The sequence below is a fragment of the Cololabis saira genome, chromosome 15, assembly GCF_033807715.1.
Source record: "Cololabis saira isolate AMF1-May2022 chromosome 15, fColSai1.1, whole genome shotgun sequence".
NCBI lineage: Eukaryota > Metazoa > Chordata > Actinopteri > Beloniformes > Belonidae > Cololabis > Cololabis saira.
The window spans coordinates 33,946,428-33,971,439 of NC_084601.1; the positions used below are offsets into that span (position 1 = coordinate 33,946,428).

General features: G+C 40.1%; 1 protein-coding gene across 2 annotated transcripts in view; it reads right to left on the reverse strand.

The window, feature by feature from the left end:
• LOC133460707 (zinc fingers and homeoboxes protein 2-like) overlaps window positions 1-15,181 on the reverse strand; it is a 191,570-nt gene extending 176,389 nt beyond the window's left edge. The window contains exon 1 of one of the 2 annotated variants that reach the window (XM_061741441.1): window positions 15,071-15,181. The gene's annotated coding sequence lies outside the window, so the exon portion shown is untranslated. Of the gene's footprint in view, window positions 1-14,722; window positions 14,752-15,070 lie in introns of those variants that run through there. The other variant, XM_061741442.1, reaches the window with a different exon arrangement.
• Window positions 15,182-25,012: the final 9,831 nt, after the last annotated feature.

Consider the following 25,012-nt stretch of genomic DNA (forward strand, 5'->3'; position numbering starts at 1 on the left):
TCCCCTTTCTTTCTTTTACTAAAAGAAGGGAAAGTGAAGGGGTTAAGCTCATATTTATTATGGGGGGAGTATTGAGTCAATTTAAGGGTTGAAATCTCTCTCTCTCTCTCCCCCATCTCCTCTTAGGAGCATCTTTTGGGGATTGTTCTTGTGTCTGTCTTCTGGCACTGGCAGAGAAAGGTGACGTAAAACGGTTTAATCCCACCTACAGTGCTCTGATTGGTCAATTGTTTTCCCACTGAAGTGTTTGCCGGCAATTCAGGTGGGACATGCTTTCAAGTTGCAACTCACAGCTGTGGTTTTCTGAGTTTGCAGTGCATTACAGCATGCAACAGAGGTTTGTCTGATTAAATAAAGCTGTTGCTGTACATTGTGAGGATTCCTGTTTCTCCAGCAAAACCCCTAAATGCTTAATTTCACAATCAGAATCAGACTATAACTGCACCCTGATAGAAGTTCTGCCTGAATAAAAGCCTTCCCTGGGCTTGAAACAGAGCTTTTTTTGTGTTTCACAGCACCACAGCCAAGAAACAATTTCCCATTTACACTGGGCCTGTGTGAACGAGAGATGAAAACTGAAAGGGTCCAGATTCCCGCGATTCCTCAATTTGGAAAGCAGCAGGTTGGCATGATGTGGCTAATTCAATCAGTCCAAAATGAAAATAGAAACCACTAGAATTACCTCCTCGCGGTTGTTTGCCTTTGCCAACCAGTCGAGATGCAGTTTACATCCAACCCTCCTTTCTGCTACCGAGTTATTGTGTTGAATGATGGCCAGGAAACCGTTTGACCCTTGAAAAAGGGTCAAACTGCAAATGATATCACTGTAAAACTTTATCATGAAAGATGTTTGACTAAAATATAATTCACAAATTCTTGATTTATGGCCAAAACCCTTTTTTCCACGAGGTCACAGTGATCTTGACCTTTGACAATCAAAATCTAATCAGGTCATCCACAAGTTCAAGTGAACCCGTGTGCCAAATTTGAGGAAGTTCCCTCAAGATGCTGCTGATATACTCTGTCTAAGTCTCGCATCAGGCAGTAAGACAAAAAAAGATAAACTTAATTATCACTGGTTATATTGCTTCTTCGTTTTTTAGTCAAAATTCTTTTTGAATACCTGCTCAGACTTGGTGCAAAAGAAGAAAAGAAAAAAGAAAACCTATCTACCAACCCTTTACTTTGTGTTAACAGCATAGATGTGCATGATGTGTAGGTACTTGAGATACTTAAGAGTGACATTTCTATGTTATCAAAGCAATAGTTTCTGTGTTGTCTTGATTTAATCTGCCCAGACTCATCCGCACTGGTGCTGCGGGAGATTCCTTATTATAGAAAATCTTCAAATTATGACTCAGTTCGGCCAGAATTTGCTGAGGAAATAAAAGGGGTTGTAGCATTTCTATAACAGCCTCCTCCAAGGGCAAGAATCTGCTAATAAATTGAAAACACCACTGGAGACCGATGACTAGATTCTAAAAGGTAATTTATTTGTGCCGAGATTAGATAAAGCCTGACTTTCACTGATCATTTATCAGGAAAACAAAGAGAAAGAAAAACTTGCTCGATAGCTATGCCTTCTCGGCAAGACAATTGTTACTTAAATACAAGATGAAATGGATGGTGTGTCTGATGCCAAGTTTCGTGTCCCCTACCCTCAGCTTTGAGAAAAGTGATCTTGATTAGCAACCAAATATATCAGGTCTCCAATTTACCAATACTCCACTTTTCCAGATAAATGCTCCCTGTGAATGGCTGCCTTTTCTTTCTTTCTTGCTGTGATATTGAACCCAGAGTTTACTTAAATTCTACAGTTAAACTCTTGGACCTTAAAGGAGCATGAGGCTCCTTTTAAGAAATGTGACTCTCTAGCGCCACCCTTCACCACGACGGCCGTTGGGGGTACTGCAGCCAACAGTGAAGCCGGCACGGGAGAACGGGGAGAACGCACATGCAACGTCATGTGACGTTGCATGTGCAACAAAAAATCACCTTAAGTCCAAATAATGACACACAGGGTGCAAATAAGCGGTATTGTTATTTTCCAATTAATCCGTCACCCATCTCGTCAAATAATTGGAGACAGGCGTTTTGTTTTTGTTTGTTTTTCCAGACAGAAGGAGCCCAAAAGGTGACATCTATTTGTTTTGTTTGACTAACGGACCAAAAGTTTCAAGGACGTTCAAGATTTAAAACTACTAAAAATCTTACAGACACAAAAGAAACCCAGAACGCATAATATTTGGGACTACTGCTTGATGCCTGAATTGTTATATGATTATTACATTCAGCGTTTATGCAGCCACCCGGCTTTGGAAAGCTCTCCGTTACATTTGTGGCGTAATGGAAAATCTACATCTGTGTTCATCACAAGGCGCCCACTGGCCTACAAAAAGGATTTCTCCCACACAAATACTGAAGAACAAAACAAAAACAGCTGTAAAACAATGAATCTATGCTGCCATGCATGACAGATGATGCAACATGGCTTAATATGGTCAGTCTTTCTTCCATTTAGTCCGAAAAAGTTAAAAGGGCAGCATCGTTCTTTTATTTATTCTGATCAGAGCTCAATAAACCCACTTAAAGTCCAAGCCCTGGTGATCTGTACAACTTCCACTGAGACAATGTGAATGAGTATGATCTATAGATCCAGAACTGCAAAGTGATGCAGCTTTTATAGCTACCTGAGGAAAGACACTTGTGAATTTGGAAATTAAAGAGGTGATCTCTTTCACTTCAAAGGTTTTACTTCTTTGGACATAATAAGGAAAGCATCTGGTACTTAACAGGATTTAGATTTAAGTGGACACAGAGCCAAGGATTAAAGATGTTGGTAATGATCTTTAAGAAGCCGTTATTTTCTGCCCATTGGTCTGTAAAAAATGGCCGTTTCCAAGCAATCTGGACCATTTCTCTGCTGTTAGATTCTCAACAAGTGGGAAAACTTTCAGGACTATCGCCAAGTTTGGCAGGAGAAGACATCCCAGCAAGTTCTCCTGAAGGTCAGACCGTGAAAAACTCAAAGGCTCTACACGTCTCAACAAAATGTAAGTTCATGAGAGCACATTTTGAAAAATGGTGAACAAGTATGGCATATTCAGATATCCAGGAGAGAGCCTCCTCACATAAAAAGCAACATATGGGCACAAGATGTTTACCAAGCTGCGTTTGAACGAATAGTTCTGAAAGATAAAATGTCCTTTGGAAAGAGAAGACTAAATTGCAAATGTTTAGCCGTGAGCAGCATAGCATCACATTTTACAACGACCATATGCGGCACATCGTCAGAATCGTCTTCCCTCACTGGTTCATCTGCGCCCAGCAACTTAGTTATAACTCTTTGATTCTGTTTGTGTTTTATCATTGATAGGGATTAGGGCTGGTGGGGAAGGGGGGACAGCTGTGATCGACTTTAATTCAGCACTTTGAGCTGCATTTTATCGTACAGAAAGTGCTGTAAATAAAGTTTGATTTCATTTGATCAGACACGTCATAGGATTATCAAGCACGGCGAGGGAAGTATGATGATTAGGAACTGGCAGCTGAACGAGCTGGACAACCTGCAGCCAACACTTCTCTTTACCAGGGTTAGACATTAGCACCCGCCCCCCAGCAAACGCAGGAAATGTGTGTAGTGGTGCGTCAGTTTGCTCAACCTGCTAGCCACTGTGAAGGATACAGGAAACAAATAATAACAAGTAAAAGCATTTTGGATATTTCATAATGAAGACTGGATCCCAATCTATTTTATTATTTTATCAACACGGGACACAACAGGTAAAACTGGGTTAAAATGACAATGCGTTTTTCCTTTTTCTTTCTTTTTTTTTGTCTGCATCTTAATGGTCAATACCATGTTGGTATATTGGTTTATATATTTGATTTCTTTTTCTTTCTTAAATAAAAAGTGGAGAGTGTCAGATAACAGTGAATCAAATGGCACGATGAAAAAAAAAAAAACTCTGGGCATTTCCAGTTTCACCTAAAAACAAAATTGAAGAGAACAAGAATAATTGAAGCAGAATTTACCAACCAACATGGTTTTCTAAAAGTCAAGCAGTGATATAGAGGACATTTGACAGTAAAAGGGATTATTTATACTTGTTTGAAGAAAAGACAGGAGTTGGTGGATTCTGTCGCAACTGCAGAGCGGAGGTATGAAGACCTGGATGAGGCTGAACTGACCACAAGAGGCTCAGCATCATGAGTGAGGTCGGATCTCAATGAAATGGATGTGCGTTTCACCAAAACTCTCAGTCACATGACACACATTGACGTTACCGATGCATTCGCGTATTTGGTCACTGTCAATGGTCAAAGCTGAAGAAGCTTTCTGCCCCCCCTGCCACAGTGGCAGAAATGTCCATTTCCATCTCTGATCAGCTCTACAAAAATGTTGTCAAATCTGAGGTCAGGTGTCTGTCCGTCATCTAAAGCTCGGCTGATCCAAAAACACCACCCAATGTACACAAAGTGACTGAAAACAATATGAATAAAGGCGGTGCAATGACCCAGTCAAAGTCCACGACTCCACCGACTGAAATGGTTTAGAGACGCCAAAAGATTTGGGGATTTTCCACAAACTTCAAGCAATTTCACAACAACGTTAGAGGCTGATAGAATCACACACAAAAACAATTAGTTAAGGTAATTACTTCTAAAAGGTACTTTGAAAACGTATACAATTTTGCTAGCACGCCAGGAACAGCGCTGAGTGGCGATTTTACCACAGAGGAAAACCCACGTCTCCACGTTTTCCACACATTTTTTTTTTAAAAAAGAACAGCTGAACAAAAACAGACAAGGCATTATCCTGTCACATACCCTGTTATAAGACTCTTTTTACCACCGAAATACGATCAATTATGGCTAATCGCATTTTCACCAAGAGCATGAAGTCACATGGTTCCCATAACATTTCGACCAGCTTCAGTACTTCGGTAGAGCAACTGTCATTGAGGGTGGCCTTAATGCCTACCCCAGCCTCAGATCTTTGAGAAAAAACTAATAAAAGCGGATTTTACGGACAAATCAAACATGTTCAGTGTTGAACAATACAATCGTGTGTACAAAAGTTTTACAAGAAAACAACTAATGTTGAAAATGTTAAAGCACGAGATATGTTCATCTTTAGTTGCGGAGCATAACATTGGCTTCTCATGATATAGGCATATAAATTACATAAAAGAAAATAAGAGTCCCCTTCACGTGAAATTACACTGCAAGAAATAGGTGCAGCAAAATCCCTGATGGGGAGAATTACGGTCTCACAGAAGCACGGCAGAGAGACGGGGAGAAACATCTGATTTTGTAGCCACACTGGTATCTCGTTCGTTAGCGTTTGCAGCGAAGGTTTTCACTTTGATTCAGCAGTTATCCAGGCCGCTCACGAGTGGATCTGCTGCCAAACAAAAGTAAATAAAAAGGTCCTGGGCAGATTTGAGCGTGAACAAGCTGGGAGGATCTGGACTCGCCGGCCGACATCAAGACTGCATTAAATATGTACAACTTAAGTTCTCTTATGCAAGACAACTTGGAGCGCCGGAGTTGGTCGTGGAACGGCCCTGTGATGTTTGCCAGCAGCCCCCAGATGTGAACGTGGGGAAACATATGAATATCAATGAGGACGCTGATGAGAAAGGGACGACTGTGCTCAGTGAGCTTTTTCCGTATAAATGAGGGTTTGAAACAAGGTTTAAATTAACGATCCAGACGATGAGAGGAGGGGGCTCCTCAGCAATTCAGTTTAGGAGGGTAAAAACTAACCTCTGACACTCTTTTTGTTGTTTTTTTTTTGTCTGACAAGCCCATCAGTGCTGCTGGTCAATCATGTGTTTAGTAATCGAGAAACATGCACACCACAGGCTTTAATGAGAAAATAAGCACTTCTCTCTTCATGAATAAAAATGAATTCTCGGAGAAGGAAGAAAAAAAGAAATCTAAACAGTATAAGCAGATGTAACAAAACGCGGCACCTGTTTTTGAAGTGTTTTGCTTTTGAAATGAGGAAAAAAAGAGACACATATTTCACCTGATGATTGATGGCATAAAAAAGAAAATAAATTTGGCTGCTTTTTTTTTTTTTTTAAAGGGATGATGACTAAATTGTCAAAAATGACACACTTTCACAGAGGCCTGTATATGTTTAAAACCATTTTATTCCTCAAAAAGCAGACCTTAATCATTTTGGATGAAGCCTGCTCCCTTATCTTTGGCTATCTGCCCCCCCAAAAAAGGCATTAATTCAGCCTTCATTGTGGCCTTCATATCCGCCATAAAATATAAGAGCAAAGTAATGATTTTGGCACACTTCCTTAGATCATACCAGCTCAAGTCCATTAATATTCAATTTGAAAGTTAACATTAGCCACACTACAAAACAACTCTGGATGATGAGACTGTGTCTAAACCTGCAGCCGATGCATTCATAATCAAAGATTTAAGACTCAGCAATGACCAATTTAGATCTTTCTAAAAAAAAAATAAAAAAAAAAGTTTAAAGCTTGTTCACATATTGTAAACATTATGTTTGATTATGTTCTCTTTTCTTTTTTTTTTCCCCTCCAACCTCTGACTCTCCGACATTATGTGCCGTTTCAGATGCTGCGGATGAAGCAGTAGGCGGAACCAACACTGCAGATCGATGTTAAACTGATTGGCCCGGGGGTGGGGGGGGCTGCAGTAACGGCTCAAAAACAAGGCGACACATTTGTCAGTGAATGGTCTGCACAGACACTTCATCATGTGGGGGCCGACATGTTTACTGATGTTTACTGGTGGCTGCTTTTCCAGTCATGCATCTCCCTGCAGGGCTGGACCTGGACACACACCAGTATCCTTTACCGCTCTCCCTGCACACGGAAAGACATCCAGCCTGTTTTATTTTCATGTAGCATTAATATTAATTACTTTTACAGCTCTCACAGCTGACAAGCATACACCCACTACTGAGCTTTTCTTATCTCAACTGGAAACATAACTAATTTGCATTTCTCTGTCATTACGTTCAAGTTTTGCTTTTATCCCTCCGTAGTTTCGGGGTTTTGGGGAACATGACACCGAGATGCTCACTTGAGACAAATCGTCTGTTCTGCTTTCAAATTCGGATATTTTTGGACTGAATAGGCGTTCTTGTTGGAGTTGTCGATCCCAAAAATTTGGCCTCATCCTGCCAAAAATGTCCAACAATTACAAGTATTCAGTGTTTCCCGCAGTTATTTTTAGCTGCATGGAAAATCCTCTGAAGCAAAACGAAGACCATGCAGCTCTGGCAATGCATTAGTGTTAAAAATAACCACCTTTATATCCACTTTTCAACCATAATGTGATCAATACCGATATTTTCATCAGTTAGATATTATATTGATGAATGATACGCTAAAGGATCTTGAACTTGAGTGGTTTAAGATTCTTAAGAACCAACAGAGATGCTCAAAATAAGAAGAACTGTTGATAATTTAGCTGATGTGAGTCAGAAGTCCTGAGATTTAAAAGGAAGAAAATGAAGAATCCGATTCATTTTCAGTAGTTTGACCTAATGGCCCATCTCTACCACACAACAGTCTAACGAGGCTCTTCCACTAGTACCTACTCAGCTCGGCTCGGCTCTGCTCTGTTTTAAGGGTCTTCGACTAGGTGACTTTTTTCGCACCTACTTGGGGTTCTGGGTTCTGAAAACGCAACGTCACCAAGTTGCAGGCCACCGATTGGTCAGAATGTAATTTATTGCAACTCCTTCACACCCGTTATATACAAAAGCCGGCAAAAGCAACCGCGATATTTACTTCACAACTAAACTTTGGTACAGAGAAAAATAGACAGCAAAACTACTCCGTGGTGCAACAAGGATGTCCTCACGTTTCCTTGCCTCGTGGCAGACAAGCGCATCCATAGGGGGCTCGATGGGCAAACCGTTTCAGTCGCCTTGCCATGAATGCCCCTCCCACAATGAAGTGGTACTGAACCGTAAAGGAAAACTACTGAGACCGAGGCAAATCGAGTTGAGTCGAAAACTGAATTATGGAAAAGGGGCATTAGACATTTCAACTGGCTGTTGAGTATGTCTGAGCTCTTTGTGCAGGCAGTTGAAGCAAAATGATCAAACTGGTGTTGTAAATGAAAATTGTCTTTCAAATGGTCAATATAACGCAACAGTCTTTGATTGGAATCATTCAAGACAACCTGGTTGGACCCTTCTGAATCACTGAAGACTATTCTCTAGTTTAAAGTCTTTCGGTGTCATAGGTGTGTAACTTATTGACTCAGTCCCTGATTGAAAAAGCAGTCACAAAGACTCTAAGCACACTCAACCTTCTATACTAAATGAAAAACGTGGTCTTTGTGTGTCAGAGCCAGAAAAACTACGGAAGCAGAATTTTAAAATTAGTATAAACAAAAGTGGATGACATTTAAACATAGTGCAATAATTGAGCTTTGAGATGAAACTTCTCTTCAAATATGTTTCTTCTATTAGTTTCACAAAAAAAAAAAAAGACTTGCAGGGTCAAAAGGGTTTTCATCGAGTCAGTTACATGCCGTCATTCCACAGACAAAATACAGTAAGGAAACCGTGCAACAATACAGACTTGGTGAAAAAGCATTTGAATTTCATTTTACCAGGATTTGGCTCAGATTTTTTTTAGTATGCTTTCAATTGTCATGAAAATCTGCAAACTTCAAACTGCACAAATTACTAAAATGAAAATTATAAAAAAAAAAAGATAAAAAAAAAATGTATTAATTACATTTACATTTAAAAAAATGTATAAATAAAATGTAAATAAATAAATAAAATAAATGATAAAATAAAAAATATACCCTTCGTAGATGCACAAATTATAATCAATTGCTTGGGAAAGATGAACAGTGGGAGTCAACTCATGTTTATTGCTGCCGGAAGTCAGGCTCACGGATTATATAAAGATTGATGATGGGTTTCTACGTAAAAAGGTCAAAAGACTAACATAAAACTATCGTGTTCCAATTCCATAATGTACTTAAAATGATACACTGTAAGATCTGAAGTATAAATTTCCCCTTCCCCCCTAAACTTGATCCAAACTCACAGGGCTCAAACTTCTTCAATCACTGTCAATGCAATCTAGATTGTTTTGGCATTTTATAGATTTAAACCACCTGCATGTAAAGTGAGAGGGGAAAAATAAATGTTCTCATCTTATTACGATTGAATCCTTCAGGAGGTGGGATCAAATTAGGCTACAAGGAAACAGCAGTTCTACAAGCTGATGCACTGGAAGGTGGAAAAATTCACAACATAACAGATTGTGGTGTTAATTTGGCCTCCAAAGTCCCCAGCATTTGCAGGACGTGTTTGACAAATGAGCCCAATTTATGGACTTGCCTCCTTGTGAAACAGAGAGAAAGAAAGATCTGCCTCTTTGGTCCTCCCTAGACCTGACATTAACATCACACCTGAGTGATCCAGTCACAAGTGGACAGTCTTGTAAACACGGGTAGAAACATCCAAAAAGCACTCAAGGACGTACTGAGGTCTGTTCAGTCCAACCGCATTCACAGGTGGTCTGAGCTTTTCACTTTGAAAATGCAATGCATCCTGGGCCACAGTGATGTGGAAATAGTGTCATATTTTAAAGTGTGAAACAGCTAGCAGGAGCCACAACAACAGACGTTAATGTGTAGTTGCATGATACCATAAGTACTTTTGATGTTTCCCCAAAGTCCATTTTATTAATTTCTGTAAGACAATTTCCAACAAATGATGTGTGTTTTAGCAGCCTGCAGACTCCTGCAGACAGAAAACAACAACATGGGATCCCAAAGAGTTCAACTAGTTGAGCAAGCGCCACCTTTACTGAGAACAGATGGTAATGCCAGGTCTAAACAGGGCCAATTTTATTGGTTCGTGGTATCAGAACATACTATCAAAATCCTAATAGAGTCAGTGGTCTTTTTCACAAATTGATGGGTTGTACCATATAAGCTCAAAACAATACCATCTTCCTTCACACATTTGTGGGATGATGGCAGCCATCCATCCATTTTCCTCCACTTATCCGAGGGGGGAGGTAGCCTAAGCAGGGTAGCCCAGACATCCCTCTCCCCGGCCACTTCATCCAGCTCATCTGATGAGATTTCCAGGCCAGCCAAGAGACATAGTCCCACCTGGGTGTCCAGGGTCTTCCCCAGGGTCTCCTTCCAGTGAGACATGCCAAAAAACCTCACCAGGGAGACATCCAGGAAGCATCCTCACCAGATGCAAGGGCAACCTCATCTGGCTTCTGTCAATGCGGAGGAGCAGCAGCTCTACTCTGACCCCCTCCCGGCTGACCAAGCTTCTCACCCCATCTCTAAGAGACACCCTGCAGAGTAAATTCATTCCTGCCTCTTGTATCCGCATTCTCGTTCTTTCAGTCACTACCCACAGCTCGTGACCACAGACGAGGGTAGGAACCTAGACTGACTGGTAAATCGAGAGCTTTGCTTTTTGGCAAACAGGGAGGAGGGGACAGTCCACCATTTTCCCGACTTAGGACAATGGTTTCAGATTTAGAGGTGCCAATTCTCATCCCAAACCCTTCACATTTGGCTACGAACCACTCCAGCGAGAGCTCAAGGTCTTGGGCTGATGAAGCCAACAGTACAACATCATCTGTAAAAAGCAGAGAACCAATTCTAAAGGTCACCGGACTGGACCCCCTCTAATTACAAAATTATGTCTATAAAAAAAAAGCCAGCCTTGGTGGAGTCCAATCCTCACAGGAAACAACCCCTACTTACAGCTGACAATGCAGACCAAGCTCTGACACCACATGTAAGGGGACCGGACAGCCTGTATAAGGGATTCTGGCACCCCATACTCCCAGAGACGAACGACCCCCCCACCACACACCCACACACACACACACACTAACAGAAAGTCAAATTCTTCTAATCCGACCGATACCAAATTTTTAAAAGCTGTGTATACACCTTAGCCGGGCTGTAGTCGAACCGAACTGAAGCTCTTGAGATCGAGCTTTTAGTACCAGATAATGCATCCTAATCTGAGTTATTCCTGCACGTATACGCAACCCACGCTTAGCCAAGCTAGCGACTGCCCCGGGTGACATCCGGGACTTTCGCAGATTTCACCGCGAAAGCCAGAATATCAACACAGTAGGAGAAGAAGAAGACGAACAACAAATAATTAACTGGAAGAAAGCCAATGCAAAAGTCCATGTGGCACCACCTAGTATCGCGGAGTCGAACGCACCTCACTCAATAATCAAGTGTCTTCTTGTGCATGTTCACTTGGATTTCTCGGAAACTCCAGTTTAATCCTTCGCTAGATTGGTGCCAATAGCTTGATTAAGATGATTGATTGCATGTAACCGCACTGAAGGACACAGTCAAATGCCTTCTCCAAGTCCATTTGTGGGATGATGGCATTTACTTCTATAGATGAATATAAATGATTAACCAAAAACATTTTTGAAAGACATTTCTAATTTAGCTTCAAGAAATCAATAAGAAAGCATATTAACTGTGGACTGACTGAAATTCACAAAAGATACCTCATCTATTGTCTGGATTAAATCAAGATGGGGTTCCCTGGTGTTCACAGTCACACCAATCCCACCCTCCCCAAAAAACACCCAGTGGATGTGAAGGATGGATTTGACCCAACTGCAGCAGCATAGATTCAATATAGCCATCACATGTGCCGAGATTCCCCATGAAGAGCTCCGGCAGTGAGGTAGGGTGGACACTATGACACACACACAGCATTTTTGGCCAACCAATGCTCTCCGGTGACTCACCACGCACACACATCCACTACTTCACTCACACACATCCTGGCATGCTCATACTCTCTTTCCCAAACACACACCCACACATACAGCCTCTCACTATTTCATAAAGCACAGCAGTGGAAAAGCATGTCTGTTTGAGTGTGTGATTGAAATAGAAGCGAAAAAGGCGCATACTTTCTCCATGGGTGTGTGTGCGTGTGTGTAAAACAAAATTTGACAGAGCAACAATGGTGCGTGTGAAAGCAGTTGTATGGTGTATATGTGAGTGTGTGTGAGGCTCTTATGGCTGTCATGAGCCATTGAGGGTAACAAAAACACAGAATGGGGTCTTTTTTTTTCTCTCTCTCACCACAAATTTAAAAAGTGTGAAGTGCATGGCAATTTTCTGATTAAAAAAAAATGATGGGAAGAGTCTTAACTGTGAAATAAAAACTCACTATAGAGCCAGAGCCTTGTGTGCATGTGTGCATGCATGCGTGTGTGTGCAGAGGATTGTACATTGGAGTAACAGGTCAGGTGGTAACAGCAAATCACAGCTGTGCTTCCTAGGAATTGTCAAAATGTGTGTGTCAAAGAAACGGCGGCGTGTCAGAGCAGGACGGGTAAAATCAAGTGTGCGTGATATGAGAGCAGTAGTGAGGAAGCGAAAGGGCACGGGAGCTGCATGGTGTGTGTGCGTGCATGTGTCTCTGTGCGTCTTGGCATTTGTGACAAATAGCAACCATAGAGCAAGTGAGCACGCTCTGATTTGGAGACTGGCAGCATGACTGACTGATCCCTGCATCCATATCATAGGATTAAAAAGCCTGACATGGCACAGATACAATAGCAGCAAAATATGAAACAAAAAAGTCGGTCAACGGAAAAGGAGAAGTGATTATGAACCAGAACAGGTGAGAGGAAGATAATATTTAGAAAACAATCGGACACACTCCGAACACGAGCCACACAGCACAGCGGCTGTTGGGAGGTGGATGTTAAACGCTGTCACCGGGCAGTATAGAGAAACGAGGAAGAGGAGGAGCTGCCGCCAAATATGAGCCTCTCCAATGATTTCCAAGAGCCAAGACACACTGTCAGGGATGTGATGGAAGGGGGGGAACCTGCCCAAATTCAGTTTACACACCTGTTCATTTCAACCTGACAGACATCCTCCTGTACGTCCTTCAAACTTTAGTGTCACATGAGGACTGCGGTGAACGAAATTTCAAGAAATTTGTCAGACTGAAGGTCTCAGGCCACAGTAGCTTCTTTTTTCCTTGCATTTTTGCAACCACATCTCTGCATATAGCCTGAACCTAATTACTTGTGATTTTACGTAACACGATTTTGGATAGGAATGTAGGTCAGAAAGCACGCCGCACTGAGTGGGTGAACTTGAGAAAGTTCAACTACAGGCACAATCATGTGAATAGAACTGTCATTATATATATATATAGAGCGATAGATAGATAGATAGATAGAGCGATAGATAGATAGATAGATAGATAGATAGATAGATAGATAGATAGATAGATAGATAGATAGATAGATAGATAGATAGATAGATGCTGTGCAGAATATACATACAGTATAGATAGAGACACATACATACATACATACATACATACATACATACATACATACATACATACATACATACATACATACATACATACATACGGACTTTCTAGGTCAACAAACCAAGTAAAACACAAAAAAAACACCCAGCTCCTCTATATGATATTTGAAAAGAAAGACTGTACCACTAATTTCTACGTAATAAAAACACTGGAAAGTGCCTTTTCCACATTTCATATCACATAAATTTAATCAAAAGTCTATTTAAAACATTTTAGAAACCTTTTTTCCCCCCCTTTTACAGAGCAGTTTACATAAAAGGCAACGTGGTTCAATGCAAACCAGAAGAAGAAAACCAGTCTGCCATTAACTGGCAGGGAGTCATGCGATTGCTCACCAAACAGGCATCCAACGATTGAAATAAATAAATAAATAAAAAGCCAACACTCAAAAGTTCAGGCGCACTCATTCCAGTCAAGTATCGAAAATACTACACACATATTTCCATGTAAAAATAGCTTTACATAAATCTAGTCGGCTGTGCATTTGAAGTTTGTGGGTTTGTTGAAATACAAATAAAAAGTAAGTTGAGCAACTTCTTTAGAAGAATTAAAAACTTTTTGTTGTTGTTGGGGTTTGGTTTTTTTGTAGAAAGGGAAAAGGAGAGTGAACGGTGAGCAGAGAGTGTGTTTCTGCAGAGCTTCACCTCAGATGACCCGAGCAGCCAGACTGGCTGTCTGCTAGCAGCTAGCTCCCTCCACAACAACAATAACAACACAAACTCCACCACAACAAAACGTGCTTTATTCAATTTCTATCTTTATTTCTCTTTATTTCCCCCCCTTTTCCACGACTGACAAACAGTGACTCAACAGTGGAAGAAGAAGAAGTAGTGGAGAGAGAGGGAGCCAGCCAAAACAGCAAAACAAAACAAACTGGTTTAGTAAATAATAAGGGGAGGGGGGGCAGCCACGTTTCCTCAACAAGGGACAAGATTGGGGGGGGAAAGGGGCTCAGGCTGCCGGGGCTAAAGCGCTTAGCTTCGGCGGGGTTTGCCCGTCATTAGCGGGGGAGAGGAGGAGAGGCTAAAGGCTGATTTTTGGTTCCGCGTTACACCGACGCAGAGCATACGGCGCCGTACGTTGCGCGTCGACGCGTCCCCTACGCCGTAGGCTTACGCCGTAACCCTACGCCGTAGGGCTCTGCGTCGATTTAACGCAGAACCATAATTCAGTTAGCTCCAGCCGGCTAATGAAAATGTATCACCGCCAAATGTTGGAGGAGGCTGGATGGCAAAAGTTGAAGCAAAAAAAAAAAAAAACTACTCTCTCCCTTTTTTTAATTTTTTATTTTTTTTTCCTTTCCCCCGCGACCAAAGTTACCTGCCGGAGCCAGGTGTGTGAGGTTCCGAAGGGGTTCCGGGGGTGACAGCGAGGTGATTCCCCCGCTTCCCGAGGCGGGTGATGGAGGACCGGAGGACCGGACCGACCCACCGACTCACCGAGCGACCGCTGCCCGCCGCCTGCAGCCCGCAGCCCGGGTTAGAGGCACGCCAGAGCAGCCCGGGCTGCCCCTGTGCTTGCCTCTAAACCCGGGCAAAGCTTTAATAACTTCACTTTTTTTGCAGGTCACTTTGCTTTCAAATTTCTCCCCCCCAAAACGGGTGATTTAAAAAAAAAAAAAAGAAAACGAGAAGGAGGAGAAGTTTCCCCCCGCGCTCGCGTCCTTACCTGCCCCGTGTTTTTTGCAGAGGTTGCCACAGCACAGGGGAAGTTGGTTTTTATTCCCAGATATCCAGAGTGGTGCGGTGCGGGGCGCATATGGCTAGCGCTGGGTATACAGTAAAGATTGTAGCATAGCTAAACCTAAAGACAACAGTAGAGAGGAGGAAAAAAAAAAAAAAAAAAAAAAGCAAGCCTCCTCGTTGCTCATAGGGGGGATCGACGACAAAAACCACATGATCTTTTACGTCAGCATATATTTGCATAGGATGCCAAATTTATGTTGCGCGTGGATGTGACGTGAGAAATGCACAGAAAAGTTTTTTTTTTTTTTTTTTATTTTGGACCCGTCTCACGGAGACGCAGCCGTGCAGAAAAGCGCGTCACCCCTGCAGCTCCTGCAAGCCCTGATCTGCACCGCTTTGCATGACTTGGAGCCTGGATGGCTGGGACTTAAACATCACTGGAGTTTCCCTATATGTCAATTTATTTATTTTTTTACAGGGCTCTGCTCAGAAGTAAAATTAACAAATTAAATTAAAAAAAATGTTCAAATAAGTGTCTTTTTATAGGTAGTGCCGTGTCTCTAGAATTGTTACTATCTAATCTCCTGTATCACCTTAAACATCCAACTTTGTGCCCCTCTCTTTAAAGCCTGCTACAAAAGCACACATTTGCAAAAGTTGCCAAAGATCTAAAGAGAATACAAAACAATACAAAAATAACAATAATTGTAATGATAATAATAAAAAAAGTCCGGGGCTTGATATTTTCTTCTAACACCTGTTTGATCCTCTAGCTGACCTTAAAAACACCAGCCTGCTCTGGTACAGCAGCAGCAGCAGCGGCATCGTGAGTCCGACACCAAAAAAAGACAATATTTCAAGACAAATTTAATGGCTCTGAACGGGAAGTGGCTTAAAAATGAAAGTTAAGTTTCCCCGTTCGTCCCACTGCTGTTTGCATTTCATCAGCCTCATGCATTTTTGATAAATGGGCTTGTTGTTGCGGATCAGACGCAATAAACGTGGAGACGTTCCTTCCTCACACGTGTGAAAACGTGGCAGGCGGCGACCCCAACAGGCGGTTCAGGGAACTGCACCCTGGGGTCCACGTTTTTATGGAGAGTATGTTTGTTTATAATTCTTATCGATTTACAATTAACTTAAGTGATAACAATGGTCAGAGATTATTACCATTAGTGTTACTATAATTCCTTCCCTTTTTCTTTTCACAGAGTCATTTATTATAGTTAAATATTAACAGGTAGGCTTTGGAAATACAGTGGAACTGCTGTAAATGTATTTAATTGGAGTACAAGATTCATATATAATTGATAAAAGGCAAGGTGACTCGTTGCCAATCACTTCTGGATTGTTAATAGTTAATTATTCAAGGGCTTCGACAGCTTTCAATGGATTTAATGGTTTTAGTATCTCATTTCACAATTTTTCTGTCTGTTTTTTAGATCATATACTTCTCCTTTTGATTTACTAAGTGATTTAATCTTTACATTTTCACTGTTTACATTATACTCCCTTCAGCTAGTCAGTCGTCCATGAAAGGCATTAAATTGGGTAGATGTGTAGAGATTGAATACTAACATAGTTTGATAGATTTGATTTGATTTGATTTGGTTTGCCGCTCCAAAGGGATCGTAAGGAGTTTATTAAATGAAATTCCCCCTTCAAAACAAGTGCCCATTTAGCCCTTGTTTCAGAATAATCTAAGTGTGTGCATTCTTTTTTAGTGAGAAGGATTCACGGAGGAATCATTGGTGAGAGTACTGAGGCCTTCACAACAGTTTCAATGCCACCGTCTGAGCCATTTTTACAGAAGAGATTTCTGCAACTGGAAGCTCTTGCCAGTGTCTCCAGAATACACAATCAGGTAATGTTGCCAGGCAAGAGTGCCAGCTTTAACCAATAAGCTGAGTTTTTGGGCAACATTGCTTAGCAACAAAAGTTAAAAACCGAACCACTCACAGCTTAAAATAGTCTTTAAAATAGTGATCAAGTGCCGTTAATGTCACAATTTCAGCTGATAAAAAAAACTTTAGAGGAAAGAATTGCCCTCCTGCAGAAGCAAGAAAGGGAGAGGAAAAGTTTATCTTCTTCTCCAGTGACGAGGGAAAAATATGTAATGTAAATCATTTAGTAAGTGTTAAAGATCTTCATATGTATATGTGTGAATTTGAAAACTGGGCAAAAGCAAGCAGGAAAAAGGAAACCAAAAAATAAAGAAACCCAGTCCCACTGGTTTTCTATTAACAGCCTGTCTGTGAATTTAGCATGTTTTCTTCTTTTAGATTGAGCCTTTAAGGGTTTTATTCCCCCTGCTTGCTTGTTTCTTTACATTTGATAAAATACAATATTGAAGGAAAAGTCAACTAAGTCAATTAAATCAGCTCTCGGTCTGCTGCTACATGGGAATAAATGCAAACAAATGGAAAAAAAAAACACATGAATCCAAGCAGTTTTGAGTGAGAATTGATTATCTGTTTGCAGGAAATTGGCAATTAATGTGAGCACCAGGGGCAATGGAACTATGTAAGGATACATTTGTGCAATTAGCCATCAGAGCAGACGCCTCCATGGGTCTTGCACCCAGTCAGCCGGTTCAGCAATCCAAAACTTTCTTATTTAAAGCTGAGACTTCCCGTGCATGAATTCAAAATCCAAAAGAAGAAACTCACCTGGAAAAAAACACACATACACACATAAGAGGCAATTATTGTTTCAGTTCACACACAATTATTAACCAGGTGGTCATTTCAATTCTTTAGTTTAAGGAGGGGGCGTGTGTGTGTGAAAGACCCTGAGAGAAAATGTGCATGTTATTGTAGCTAAACAACACTATTATGTAGTTTAAAACATATTTTGTACAAAATGAGGGATATCAGAAGTACAAAAAAGGGGCTTTAGCAGGCGCCCACTCACCAGCATTCACAGGACGCTAAACATGGCTTTAAAATTGCACATGCAAAAGTCAAATCTGTTTGGTTTCCTGAGGGTGTTAGCTCCGTTTCGTGTTTTGTGACAGAGATGTTTACAGCCTCTGGCCTCCTTGCTGCAATTAATTAAATGAAGCCCTTTGAAAACAGGAAAGGAAACATTATTATATCATGTCACAGCTCAACTAACACTGTGCTGGGATGTTTGAACTGCTGTGCCAACGACTGCTCTTTTTTTTGCTCAATTGGAGAGGCTGCTTGGTAAAACTGTGAAAAGAAGGTTTGATCAAGTGGAATCACAAGATTTCCCAGAGTCAGATATTTCCAGATATATGCAGTCTGAGAAGACCTTTTTCAACTCATGTAAATGTGGTTTCTCATTAAAGTGCGACAGAAAAGTGTGCTGAACAGAGCCAGGGCGAGCCGAGCTCGGTGACAATCAGCCTCATCAAGTCTGATGAAGTCTCTTATTGCTTTCAGTCTCCAGTCTTTGTGTCAATACTTTCAATATTAAAATTAATCCAAGAAGAATGACTGTTTTTAATAACATAACAATCACTTCAGGCGCTTAATCACATCAACGTCATGGAAGTATTGAGACCAGACTCGTATGAGACGGATAAGTGGAAGTAGTTAAAGCAGAATGTGCCAAAGTGTAATGGAAAAGATTTCGTGAATAAATGTCGACATGTAAGTGATATCTACGTCTGATAAGCCAGTCCATGTCATTTTTATACAACACGTTGTTTCACATGACCATAAAAGATGGACATTGTCGCCATGGCAGCAACTAAGTTATGGTCTTCCAGTGTTGGGTATGAAGATATGGATGGATGGATGGATGGATGGATGGATGGATGGATGGATGGATGGATGGATGATGGATGGATGGATGGATGGAGGGGCATTTTGGCCTATGGCATGTTGATCTTTTTGTTTGTTCGTTTTAAACCATATATATATATATATATATATATATATATATATATATATATATATATATATATATATATATTCCTGATTAGACCAAAGATCAACCAATATAAAATAGCAACTTCATTTCTCCCAAAAATACGTAGCTTGAATCATAAATAATAACTTCATTATTGCTTTGGTTGAAGATAAAAGTAGGTTATTTGTCCAACGTTTTCTTGAGATAAAACATGGACACAAATTAGAGAGAACAAGTTGTATTAACTAAACAGGTTCCAGGAGTATAATTCAGTCATCTTCTTTTGGTCAACACTGTTAGTCTCATTCACCCATTTACACATGATTTTTTTGTTTCTTTTCCTTTTTCCCCTAACACATTAGGTGTAGCTCATATACCTCCAATGTTTTTGGGTGCTGGTTGAGAGGGCTCCCTGCACAGAGGCCAGTCGGGGTTCACTTTATTTTCTCACTAATCTGATATAAAGGCCACTTGTGGAGGGAAAAAAAAAGATCTCTTGCCCAAGGATACTTCTAATGTGCTGCTTTTTGTCTATACAAGAAAACCACAGCCGGAAGAAATGTCAATCAAACCAGAAGAGACAGAAAAGTGACAGAAAATACGAGTCCTCCTGTATTTTTAATAATAATAATAATAATAATAATAATAATAATAATAATAATAATAATAATAATAATAATAATAATTATTATTATTATTATTATTATTATTATTATTATTATTATTATTATTATTATTATTATTATTATTATTATTATTGTTATTAATTGGATTAAAGGATTAATTTAATAATAATAGTAATAATAATAATAATAATAATAATAATAATAATAATAATAATAATAATAATAATAATAATAATAAATAACCACAACAAAAATATTATTAATTTCATAGGCAATTTTTTAAATTAATTTAAGTTTCTATTTGATTTTGACTAAGATGGCACTCCACATTTGGGATCGGGGGTGGGGGGGTTGGGGCTCAATAGATTGGCACTTCCCAACCATCGTGCCTTCATTAACCTTATCCTTCAGTCTGTTCGCTGCAGCAGGTGTATGCCAGGGGTGTCAGGCTGTTTGACACCACAGATGAGAATTGCACTTAATTAATCAGAGCAGAGCAAGCTGTGAAAATAACCTGTTAAGGGGAAGAAAAAAATCAATCAGGGGAAGCTCTGAATTAAAACAGATGGATGCAGTTTCATTTCAAGAATATATTCTGCCTGAATCAATTTTTTTCTGATGCACGAATCAGTAAACAAAACAGTAGGAGCTCGGTGATACGTGGTTTTCCTTCATAGTAAGACGTTGTCTGCTTCCTCCCCTCCTGCAGGTCATCTCGAGTCACTAGTTTGGCTCCACGTCTGGGCTGATGCTCATTAGTAAGTCACCTGCTTCACTCTGGTGCTCTGCGGTCCTCCTTGATGCTTTATTCATCACAAGGAGGAGGACAAGAGCGGTTTGCTGTCTGGACACATTTACATACAAATGAACTAGGGATTCATTTTTAATGCACGCACACACAAGCGAGTGCTAGGACCCACACACACACACACACACGCACACACACACACACACACACACACACACACACACACACACACACACACACACACACACACACACACACACACACCTGCCCGTCCTCTGTTGCAGCGAGGGTCAATACCTGTAAACATCATTGACTTGGCACAGTATCAGTGTTAATTCAGTGTGTGAGTGAGAAGTAGTTGATCAGATTTTGCATGGTTGATCATCCAGACCTGTTCACACTCGACCCGTCCTGTGAATCTTCCAGCAGGCTGGAGTTTGTTTCTGCTCAGCTGCCTCGTCTCTGTTTTCCTTGTTTTTGTGTTTATTCAGAGTCAGAGGAGAAGCTGACCCGCTTCACCTGCCGGGCATAAAAACATCCGAGTCAAACCTTTGGGCTCAATTAGGCTCTGACCAGTGGTTTTATTATCTACCGTCTGTATCACACAAGAAAAAGGAGGTGAGAAGAACAAATGCAAAAGTTTGTGAAAACATGGAGCTGTATTCTGTAACCTCCCAAAAAGAAACAAGCTACTTGTTCAACTCTCCAACGAAAGGCTACTAGTTGTGCCAAGTTATTAACTTTCTGTGGGGGCCAAGCCAAAAAACTTCAGCTTCCTCTGTGAATTTGAAATTAGTTTGGAATAATTATCTTAGCCTGACACCAAAGTTTAAAGTATGATCAATCCACTGCCATGTTTGGGAAAAAAATTTAATTTTCTACTTTTTACACAGTTGTAGTTTGTTTTTGTTTTTTAACATAATATATTCTTGTTCAGTGTGTGCAAAAAGTTCAATTCTACCTAATCCGGACATAATGTACAGTATGTTTATTCATAATTGACAATAATTTGTCATTTTCTGTTTTTGTTTGACAATCAGTTTCTGCATACCACACGGCTAAAAACACTGATGTACTACTACACAGATCTGCAATGTGCAAAAAAAAAAATACTTAGATGTTTGATGCTCTTGGGAAAATTCCCAGTATCCCAGTATCAACCCCAGGATACTATATCCCATAATGCAGCATGTCACTACAGCCGCGGCGTCTGTTGTTTGGGAAGAATGCAGTTCGTAAAACAGTCATTGACTGTTTGTCTATTAACTTGATTTCATCAGTGCATTCAATTAAAAGTAATAGTGTCAAGTTAATGAGTGTACTGCAGTGTTGCTAGTTTAGTTTAGTTTAATCTGGTTTTAAATGTTTATGGCCTCGTTCAGAACCTGAATTATTTAAAAGCATCCTGAGAAATTCAATCACAAGTGGCCAGAGCGTAGCGCATCTTCACACCCTGAATTACAACGCGTACAAAAGGCATCTGTCATTTTTACTTACAAACACTTAGGGCCCGATTTACTAAGATCCTAAATAAAGATTACTAAATTGCGTGTGCACTGAAAAAGTTTGCGCGTGCTGTTGTTGTGTGTTTTGCGGGTGATCAACTAAGATTGCGTGCGCAATTGATAACAGGCGCAAACCTCAGTATTTAAATGAGGTGTTGCGCGTCTTGCGGTTTGCGGCGCAAACTTTGCGCCATGGAGAGTCTGGATGGAAAGCAGGATATATCAGCGCAAGCGCAAAATGAAATTTGACGAGTTGGAGTTATAGATATTAGTGGAAGAGGCAAATTGTTGTGCCGTATTCAGCACCCCTGCCGTGAAAAGCACCCCCTCGTATATTCAATGATAAGTAGACCAAGAAAAAAAACAACACACTGACACTTCAATATATTTATATATACACACTCACACAAACACATACTTAGGAGTTTATATTATATATATTTACAAATATTATGGAAGACAACACAGTAAGCAGGCTATTAATTAATGACATCAATAACCATTTACCCGATTTTTTTTTTTTTTTTACCCGAATCCATGAGTGCATTTAAACATGAATCATTAACACAAAACTGGACGCTAAACAGAACGTGACACAGAATGAGAATATAATTTTTGTCAGACGAGGGGGTGCTTTTCACGGCAGGGGTGCTGAATACAGCACAACACCGGGGTATGACAACTGCAGAACAAGTATAGGCGCACAATGAGAAACACTTTTTTCTCCATGAAAACATTTATGAGTGATTTATTTATTATCACAAATAAAAAAATGAATGTGCCTCCTGTGGCAACCTTTTGCTGAATAATACTCGATTTAACATTCAAATAAAATATTTCTCCTTTTGCATGTGGAGATTAGCACCTTCCTTTCGAACGTATTAAATACAGACGCAATCACAATCCACGCAAAAACTTTCAGGCTTGGTAAATCTCATTGCGCGTGGTAAATGGACCAATTTGCATCTTTCCCTCCCAGTATTTAGCGATTTCTGGCGGGTACGCCCCATATTGATTATTCATCAGGGCAAAAGTACTAAATGGATTGCGTGTGCTATTTTGCGCATTTGAGAGGCGCAGTCCTCTTTGCACGCTGTTAGTAGATCAGCTGGCACATTGGTTTGCGGGTGCTGTCAAGTTTGCACACGTTTTTACACACGCAAACCTTTAGTAAATCGGGCCCTTAATGTGTTAATATTTGTAATTGTCAAAGGCAACACTTGAAATAATTGTGCTAACTCACACAAAAAAGCTGGGAATGTCAAGATGAAAGAAAACCAAGTCAGACCCTTTTCCAAACTTAAAGAATGATACAATTGGGGTGTTTATGTCAAAAAGGACACCGAGGCCAGTGATGTTAGTTTATTCATCCATCCCAGGATGCTTTTGTGTTCAGACAGCAGAGACAATTGTGGACATAAGTCACAAAGCCCACCTTCAAATGCTTCCCGAGTGATCGGGTGTGAATCTGTCCAGGAAATTGTTCAGTCAGTGTTTGTCACTCGTGTTCAGGATTCCTAGTTTGCACTCAAACATGATCCTTGTTTCTATTTACCTTCACTCTTGCAACGGTTTATGTATTCAGCAGCATCACTGCACATTACAGAAACACACACATGATGTAGGGTTTTGTTCAGCTCCTGGCTTTTCCTGCTTAGTTGTGATTTTTTTTTACATTACCTTCAATAAGACTCAGCGCAGTTTTATCTTTGGTTCATTCAATTCAATTCAATTTATTCAAATAATAACAAAGGTCATCTCATGATGCTTCACAACACGAAAAACAGAGATAAAAGTGATTAGATATAACACATCATAAAATAATGTATAAAAACATAAGCATCAGAAAAATATCAGCATCAGAAAAAGATCAGCATCAGTGATAAAAGTGATCAGATATCACACATAATAAAATAAAACACAAGCATCAGAAAACATCAGCATCGGAGAAACAGAAGAACAGCAAAGCATCCCAAAACACAGTAAAATCAGGCTAGCTGACTCTAAGCATAGGATTTTTTGTAGAAAAAGGTTTTAAGCTATACTTTCAGACCAAGACTGGAATATTATTCCAGAGGTTAGGGGCCTGAAATTTGAAGGCTCCACCTCTCACACTTTTCATCACTTTTGTGTGCTAACCAGTTGTTTTACTTTTATTTCTATTTTGAAAGAGTTAAATTTTGTTCTTACTTCTGCTCTTATTTTGAAAGTGTTCATTTTTTGTGTTTGACGATTGCTCACACCCGTGTCTCATTAACACCCTGCCTCTATTGTCTCTCCTCTCTTTACTTTCTGCTGCTCCATTATTGTTTGGTTATTTTAGCTCTCGTGCTGTTTTTCTGGTTATTATTGGTCTTCAGTGTTTTAGATGTCTGTGCAGTGTCTTCTGGTTTACTATTAAAAGGAATCCTGCTTGCAACTTGTGCCTCTTTTGTCTCCTGCTGCTGCATTCAAATCCTTATCACACTTGGAATGCTTAGGATAGAGCTGTGAGAGGACATGACATGAAAAGCCTGTGGCTGTGCTAAACTGAACTTAAACTAAATCTTACCCGGACTTTGAACCATATCTTCACTTTAAAATCTGATCATTCATATGAAAAAGACACAGATTATTTCACTTAAAGGAAGGTGAAACTTTACAACATGATCACTTAAACAGGTTTGCACGTAACCAAACATTTACACCTCAAAAACTCCATGTAAAAATGTCTTGTTTCAAGAAAATCTGAAGACCATTTACATTATTATTTTTCCGGTTTTAGGACAAGACGAGAATTTTTTTCATACCCCATTGGTATGAAAAAAAAAGACAATTTTGACTGGATTTAGGGATATTAGGCATATGTTGGCTATATTTGCAGTGTATTATGAGCACATCTAGACCTTCATGATCAGTTCATACAAATGTCAACGATGTGCTACGAATGCATTGGTAACTACATCATGCAGAGCAGGCAATTGTAGAACGAGCAAAGCAGACATAATAGGTCTTTAAGGAATGAACATATATTTATTATGACCTTATTGGGGCACAATCTGTTTTACAACTAACAGAACCTCACTTTGAGTTATTAAGGGGACCAAAAGCAATAGGAACCAATGCGTTTTTAAACTTGTTAGTAATCCATCTTGGAACATTATTATCTGCAGGCAAAGATATGCAAC